Source organism: Canis lupus, chromosome 9, assembly GCF_011100685.1.
Source record: "Canis lupus familiaris isolate Mischka breed German Shepherd chromosome 9, alternate assembly UU_Cfam_GSD_1.0, whole genome shotgun sequence".
Lineage (NCBI taxonomy): Eukaryota > Metazoa > Chordata > Mammalia > Carnivora > Canidae > Canis > Canis lupus.
Window position 1 is genome coordinate 47,994,361 of NC_049230.1, and position 9,022 is coordinate 48,003,382.

Consider the following 9,022-nt stretch of genomic DNA (forward strand, 5'->3'; position numbering starts at 1 on the left):
CATCACAGAGTCAGGAGAGACCTCTGGCAGGAAATGATCCCTGCCCAGACCTGAGTGTCATAGAGAAGTGAGACCAAGACAGAGCTCAGAGCCCCAGGGGTTCAGGAGTGGGGGGTAATGGGCTCCAGCTTCTGTTCCTAGTGTGACAAGGGAGTCAGAGAAGAGTTCTGAGCAGAGGGGTGATCGTGACTCCAGTTCTGAAAGAGGCCCCTCGGGCTGGTGAGCAGGGAACAGACTGGGAGGCCAGGGTGCGCTGCCCAGGATGCGTTCCAGGGTAAGCGACTCCAGCCAGTGACCCGCGGCTCACACAGCACAGCTTTAACCTCATGAACTATGCCACCTTAGGAACACAAACTCTTTCCATCCTCAGTATGAGGACAGCATGTCCTCATGCTTGTCACCTCATGGCCCAAGGTGGCAACCATAGCACAAAATGTCCCATCTCAAAGGAAATAAGGGGAGAGTGTAAAAAAAATTCATTTAAAAAAATAAATATATGATTTCCTTTTATAACAAAGGAAAAGTTTCTCAGCAGCTCCTCAGCAAATTTCTTTTATTTATTTATTTATTTATTTATTTATTTATTTATTTATTTATTTATTTATTTTTAATTTCTCTTCAAATTCTATTGGGCACATCTGGCCCATGGACCAGCCCTGGTTTCAAGAGGGTGGGGAAGTGGATGGGTAGCAAAGAGGTGGGCACGTACTGACCCCAGACATACACAGGGTTCACTTAGCTGCCAAGTGGAAGGGAAGTCTATAGGGAGGCTGCCAAATAGCCTGTCACTGGGGGAAACTGGGAGGCCATCAGCAGCCTTTGGCCTCCTCTTAGGTCTTGGGCATCTCAGGCCAAAGGAGAGATGGCATGGTTCGGATGAGAAGCATTACACATGGCAGCTCTATCATGCAGCTGGCTGAGTTGTAAGACGTGAGGGAGAAGGAATGGAGGCTCCTAGTGTTTCACCCAAGTGACAGTGTGGTCTTCGCTGCAACAGGGAAATGAGAGGAGGAGCTTCTTGCACCCAGGGCAGAGGTTAAGAATTCCGTGTTTGACATAAAAGTGGCGATGTTGAGTCCGCAGCTGGCTGTGGCAAGGGGCATTCAGATGAGAGGTCATGACTGGAGCTGGGACGCAAGAAGCTGTGTTGAGCACTTTGTGCCTGACCCTCCCATTCTCTCTGCCCTTCCTCACTCTGCTCTATGCCAGGCACTGGCCTGTGTAGACTGTTTCAGCTCCCTCCCTTGACGTCCAGCTCTTGGTTGTATTTGGCTGACAGGAAGCACCAGGAAGCCCTCGGAGGAAGGAAAGAGCGAGGTCAAGGTGTGTGTCCCCCCAACTCTCTCCTGCTGGCTCACCTGGGGTTGCCCATGAGCCTCAAGTGAAGGTCTCCATTCCTGTCACCCCTTCCAGTTACTGCTCCCTGTCCTTGTCTCTGCAGGTGTGGAGTCATTAGTCCCTCAAAGCTTTGTTACATGCTGCACGGGTCACGGTAGAGAGTCCCTGTGAGTGTGCCACCCGGTCAGACCACTGCCTGAATCAGAAGTCATCATGGAGGGAGAAAGTGTAGACAGAGAGAAGAGAGCCCAGGGAGCCGGGGGCGGTGGGGAGCACTCAGAGACAATCAAGTAGATGAAAAGGCGGCTGAGAAGGAGCAGAGAACTTAGGGAGGGAAGGGTCAGGACAGCCCGGTTTGCAGGGCCATGGAAGGAGCAAATGTGGGGTGAGGGTATACTCATCTGCCAAATCCTGCTGAGCAATCCAGAGAGATGAAGGCCAACGCCCAATCATTAGCATAGCAAGACAGAGACACCTGTTACCTTGATCAAAGCAGTTTCCACAGACGAGTAAGATAGCCTGAGTGCAACGGATGAAAGAGGGTGACTCATGAGGAGCTACATACAGCAAAGGCATACACCTTGTACGGGAAGTTTTTCTGCAAAAGGGGAGCAGAGACATGGAACAGTCCAGCTAAAGAGAGGTGTGGTATTGAAGGAGTCTGTGTGCTTTCTTTCTTTTTTTTTTAAGACGGGGATATTAGGGACACCTGGGGGTCTCAGTGGTTGGGCGTCTGCCTTTGGCTCAGGTCATGATCCTGGGCAAGTCCTGCATCCGGCTCCCCACAGGGAGCCTGCTTCTCCTTCTGCCTGTGTCTCTGCCTCTCTCTCATGTCTCTCATGAATAAATAAATAAAATATTAAAAAAAGATGGGGACATCATTGCACTTTCTATGCACATTGGAATTACTCAATAGGATGAAAACTTGGCAGAGCAAGAAGGGCGTGCAGCCTAGTGCAACCAAGAGAGCAAAGGACTTGGGACGGATCACTGGTCGTGACAGAAGGGAAGACCCGCTGCACGGTCATAGGCACAGGTGGGTTTGTAGACTGATGGGAGGAAGAGGACTCTGTTCTGATTGCTCTACTTTCTCCATGAAATAAGGAACAAGACAATCAACCAAGAGGGGGTAGGGGTGCTGCAGGTTGAGAGGAGGAGCAGCAGGTGGAAATGCTCGCCCAGAGAAACGAAAAGGTGAATCCGCTGGGGAAATGTAGTGGGGCCAAGCAGTGCAGAGCTGGGAGGTAGGCAGAGGGTAGCGCCACTGGGGGTGAGGTTAGGAGCCTGTCACCCTTTATTTATTCATGAGAGAGAGATAGAGAGAGGCAGAGACACAGGCAGGGGGAGAAGCAGGCTCCCTGCAGGGAGCTCCATGTAGGACTTGATCCCAGGACCCCAGGATCACGAACTGAGCCAAAGGCAGATGCTCAACCGCTGAGCCACCCAGGTGCCCCGAAGCCTGTCACCCTTGATGACACCGTCTCCCTCCCTGGGCCGTCCAGCTCACATGTTCTGTGTCCCCCTACCCCCAGATCTCAATGTTTCCAACTCCCCAGCTCCCTCGTCTCCCGGCAGGGCCCCCTGGTACCTTACCGGCTGTCCTCACTGGCACAACACCCCCCTCTGAACCTCCAGGGACACCCCCTGAGGTCCCAGCAGCTGCAGAAGGCCACACACTGGACAGACCGGGGTCACCACAGTCCCCTGGGAAGTCTTCAAGGGTCTCCAGGTCAGGACTGCCCCATGCTTGACGACAGCATCATCATCGTGTCCCACTGTCCTCAAAGGTCAGCCGCCATCCATTCTCAGAGGATAGAGGCCTTGCCCCCTTCCATCCACATACCTGGAAGCCCAGCGCTGCCTCAGTGTCTCCTACAGAAGTCACTCCCCCTCTTTCCCCCCACCCTACTGAGATATAACTGGCATATAACACGGCGTAGGTTTAAGGTGCACAGTGTGATGAACCCATGTGGGTGTATATTGCAGAATGATCACCATCGTAAGGTCAGCTAATACACCCATCGCTTCACGTAGTTTCTTTTCCCTCTGTTGCTGTTGAGATAGCTGAAGTATGTGCCTTTGGACCAACATCTCCCCATTTCCCCCACTCCCAGCCCTTGGCAACCACCATTCCACCCTGTTTCTAGGAGTTCGGCCTTTTTAGGTCCATCACATGAGTGCATTGTACAGTATCAGCAGCAGAACTAATCTGTTCAGCGCAGCTCCCCCCAGGATCATCTGTGATGTCACGGGGTGGGGAGGGGGGGCGGTGGGATTTCCTTCTTATGACTGTACTCCGGTACGTCACTGTACTTAGGTCTCACATCTTATGAACCCGCTCATCTGTAAGGAGACACTGAGCTTGCTCCCACGTCCTGGCCACTGTAGAGAAAGCCGCAGTGCATGTGGGGTGCAGACACCATTCCAAGACCCGTATTTCATGTCCTTCAGATGCATACCTAAGGGTGGGATGCTGGTCCTAAGGCAGCTCTATTTTTAATTTTTGGAGGACCCTCCACACTGGTTTCCACCCTTGCTGCACCACCTGGCATCCCTACTCGCTGTGCCTGAGGGCTCCCCTTTCTCCACATTCTCGCCAGCGCCTGTTGTCTTTTGTCTGCTTGATGCCCGGCATCTTAGCAGGTGGGACATCCCACTGTGCATTCCATCTGCAGTTTTCTGATGATCAGTGGCGTCGAGCACCCTTGCATGTACTTGTTGGCCACTTTTAGATCTTCCTTGGGAAAATGTTCAGGTCCTTTGCCCATTTTAAAACTGAGTTATTTGGGGATTTCTTTTGCTCTTGAGTTCTACACATCTCCTATATATATTTTGGATATCGACCCTTTGTCAGATATGCGGTTTGCAAATATTTTCTCCCACATTGTATTGTTGCCTTTTCTTTTGCGGTACAGAAACTTTTTATTTTTTTGTCAAAAATTTTATTTTAAAGACTTTATTTATTCATGAGACACAGACACACACAAACACACAGAGACAGAGACAGAGACAGAGAGAGGCAGAGACACAAGCAGAGAGAGAAGCAGGCTCCATGCAGGGAGCCCAAAACCGGACTTGGTCCCGGGTCTCCAGGATCAGGCTCTGGACTGAAGGCAGCGCTAAACCGCTGAGCCACCGGGGCTGCCCGAGATTTTATTTTTTAAGTAATCTCTACAGCCCCCATGGGGCTCGAACCTACAACAGTCCCATGCTCCACCAGCTGAGCCAGACGGGGGCTCCCCTTGCACAGAAGCTTTTTTTTTTTTTTTTTAGTTCGATGACCACTTGTTGGTTTTTGCTTTTGTTGCTTGTGCTTTTTGTGTTACATCCAAAAAAATGTTTGCCAAGGCCAATGTCAAGGAGATCTTTAATAATCTTTTCTTGCAGTGGTTTCATGGTATTGGGTCTTGCATTTACCTGTTGAACCCATTTCAAATTCACTTTTGTGAGTGGTGTGGAAAAGCGGTCCAATTTCATTCTTTTGCATGTGAATGTCCGGTTTTCACACCATTTATTGAAAAGACCATCCTTTCTCCCTCAAGTATTCATGGCTCCCTTGTCAAACATCGTTGACTGTATACGTGCAGGTTTATTTCTGGGCTCTTGATTCTGTGTCGTTGGTCTTTGTCCGTTTTATGCTAACACCACACTATTTTGATTTGTAACCAAAATAGCTTTGTAATATAGCTTGAAATCAGGAAGTGGGATGCTTCCAGCTTCCTTCTTTCTCAAGGTCGCTTTAGCTGCTTGGGATCTTTTGCGGTTCCATATGAATTTAGATTATTATTTTTTTCTACGTCTATGAAAAATGTCGTTGGAGTTTTGATAGGGATTGCATAAGTAGATGGCTTTGGACAGTGTGGACACTTTGATGGTATTAACTCCTCTGGTATACAGACACAGGGTGTGTGTGTGGGGGGCTGTCTTTCCATTTTATGTATGTCTTCAATGTCTTTTTTTAAAGATTTTATTTATTCATGAGAGACAGAGAGAGAGAGAGAGAGAGAGAGAGGCAGAGACACAGGCAGAGGGAGAAGCAGGCTCCATGCAGGGAGCCTGATGTGGGAGGATCCCGGGACTCCAAGATCACACCCTGAGCCAAAGGCAGATGCTTAACCACTGAGCCACCCAGGCATCCCTCTTCAATGTCTTTTATCAACGTGCAGATCTTTCATCTCCTTGGTTAAATTTATTCCTAAGTATTTTATGCTTCTGATTCTAATGTAGATGAAAGGTACATTCCCTCCTAGACACAACTCTGCCACTAGGTGTGGGGTTCCCATACAGGCATTGGGGAGAGAGAAGTAAGAGGAAATTTTTGTTGTTATATAAATTAATGTTTAATTCTTTAATAATAAAGGCAAATGGAACAGGAAGCCAAGACTCCCGCACTTCCCACTTACCTGTGCAACCCCCTTCTGACTTCCCACCCCATATACTCCCTCCACACCCCCACTGCTCTTGACACCCTCCCTAATCATCCCCATATTGCCATTTAGTTTTTATTTTATTTTTTTTATTTTTATTTATTTATGATAGTCCCAGAGAGAGGGAGAGAGAGAGAGAGAGGCAGAGACACAGGCAGAGGGAGAAGCAGGCTCCATGCACTGGGAGCCCGACGTGGGATTCGATCCCGAGTCTCCAGGATCGCACCCTGGGCCAAAGGCAGGCGCCAAACCGCTGCGCCACCCAGGGATCCCCGCCATTTAGTTTTTAAAATCAAACAATGAACACATGCAAATTATAAAATATGCATGAGGTTTAATGAATAACCCACCAACCAGCTTAGGAAATAGACCCAGGATACTCCATGAAGCCCCATGTGCCCCGGACCCCCCACTTCCCACAGAGGCCACTGCTGTCCCGAATTTTATTTTTAAAGATTTTATTTACCTATTTGACAAGGAGTGAGAGACCACAAGGGTGCACAAGCAGGGAAAGGGGCAGAGGCAGAGGGAGAAGCAGAACCCCTCCCCTTGAGCAGGCAGCCGGACATGGGACTCGATCCCAGGACCCCGGGATCATGACCTGAGCTGAAGGCAGACGCTTCACAGACTGAGCCCAGGCGCCCCTGTCCTGAATTTTATGCTCACCCTTCCCTCCTGTTGTCCCTGCAAAATATTTACATAATTCTCCATGCTGGTGACAGAACCGAGCTGTGTATATTCTCCTACAACTTTATTCCCACTCGATAATCAGCTGCCACCGAACACTCACGTCACTTCATGAAGCTGTGAACCATCTGTCGTCATCACATATGTTAGTTGATTGCATGATAATTCGTTTATTCATCTTACTGTGATGTAGACACGCTGCTTTGTTTTCTGCTGCTTCAAAGAATTTTCTAATAAGCATCTAATACGGTTCTCCTGGAATATGGGCAAGAATCTCCAGGAGTCTCAAATCAAGGAGAGGGATTACTTAGGCTGTGGGACGGGATCTCAGCCTCCCTGGGTACCACCTGATTAATGCCCAGAGGGTGTGAGCTGACACTCCTTCAGCAACCCTCTAATAGGCCACCATTATCAGGACAAAATTTTTGTCTATCTGGTGGACATTTCAAATATCTCACCATGGCTTTTACTCTGCACTTCTTTGATGACCCATACAGTTGAGCAGCTCCTCACATATTTATTCCCCATGCACGTTTCCTCTTTGTCACATCCATTCAATCTTGGTCCACTTTCGATGGGGTTATCTTTCTCCTTGTTATTGACTCAGAAGTTCTTGCATGTTCTTACATGAGCCTGTCAGGTGTAAGTGTTGCAAAACCTCTTCTCATTCATGATACAGATGTATTTATTATGATGTAACCTAAATCTACCTCATTTTTCCTTTGTGTTTTAGTGATTTTTTAAAAAGATTTTATTTATTTATTCATGAGAAACACAGAGAGAGGCAGAGACACAGGCAGAGGGAGAAGCAGGCTCCCTGCAGGGAGCCCAATGCGGGACTTGATCCCTGGACCCCGGGATCACGCCCTGAGCCGAAGGCAGATGCTCAACCACTGAGCCACCCAGGCATCCCAGTAATTTTTGAATCATAAGAAATTCTTCCTTAATTACTGTTGTGAAGATACTCTCAAAATGTTATTTTGGAATGATAAGAGTACATTCTCCCATATTCTCTTCTAAAATTTGTACATTTGCATTTTACATTTCAAACCACATGGAACTAGTTTTTCTATATGATGTGAGGCAGGAGTCCACTTTAATTTTTTATATAGTTAAATTGTCAGAACACCATTTGTTGAAAACTCCTCCTCCCCACTGCAAAACCAGCTCTTTCATAAACCACAGTTGTGTGTATGTGTGGGTCCATCCTTGGGTCTGCTCGGATGGTCCATCTGTCTCTCTGCCAGCACCATGCTGTGTTCATGTGTTATGAAAGCTCTACAGTAAGGTAAATATCTCTACCTGGTGTTCTCCTTTAGAAGAGTTTTTGCTATCCTTGTTATTTAAGTCTATATAATTTTTAGAATCAATTTGTCAATGGGCTTTTGATAGGAATCACACAGACTCCAAAGATCAATGTGTGTGGGGGCGGGGGGGCTGACACAGAGGGTTGTGTCCAACTCTTGATTTTGCCTCAGGTCGTGATCTCAGGGACATGAGATTGAGCCCCACATTGGGCATGGAGTCTGCCTTAGATTCTCTCCCTCTCCTCCACCTCTTCCGCCTGCCTCTCTCCCTCTCACTCTAAAAAAAAAAAAAAAAAAAAAAAAAAAGAAAGAAAGAAAAGAAAAAAAAAAGATCAATTTGGGACAAATATACATCCCTGTGATATTGAGACTTTCAATGCATGAGCAAAATATCTATTTTATATTCATTTATATGAATGGTCTTTATTTCAGTAAAGTTTTATCATTTTTCCCATAAATTAGGTCCTACATATTTATATGAGCTTTATTCTGCAGTGCTCTATGTTTTCATGCTATAATAAAGGATCCCATTTTTTTAAAAGATTTATTTACTTATTCAGAGAGAGAGAGAGAGAGGCAGAGACAGGCAGAGGGAGAAGCAGGCTCCATGCAGGAAGCCTGACGTGGGACTCGATCCCGGGTCTCCAGGATCACACCCCAGGCTGCAGGAGGCGCTAAACTGCTGTGCCACCGGGGCTGCCCAGGATCCGATTTTTAAGTTACATTTTCTGTTGCTCATATTTAGAAACGCAGTTTTCTTTGGATATTGATTTTATATAAGCAATTTTTCTAAATTTTCTGCTTATCTTAACAATTTATTGTTAGGGATGCCTGGGTGGTTCGGTGGTTGAGCGTCTGCCTTTGGCTCAGGGTGTGACCCTGGGGTCCTGGGATTGAGTCATGCATCAGGGAGCCTGCTTCTCCCTCTGCCTGTGTCTCTGCCTCTCTCTCCGTGTCTCTCATGAATAAATAATACCTTTAAAAAACAAAACAAAAACAATTTATTGTTATTTTCTATGTAGATAATATTTAAAAATAAGTTTCATTTTTCCTTTTCTAATTCTTGTATCATGTGTTTTCCTTATCTTCCTGTGCCAGTTGGTACAAAAAAGTCCCAAAATGTGACAGTGGGCACAGTGTTTCATTCCTCATCTTAAGTACTTTCAACCTTTCACCATGAAGCATGATATTTGCTATGTCCCATAGTAGGTATCCTTCATCAGATTAAGAAATTCTCCTCTAGTATTAATTTCTAGGAGTTTT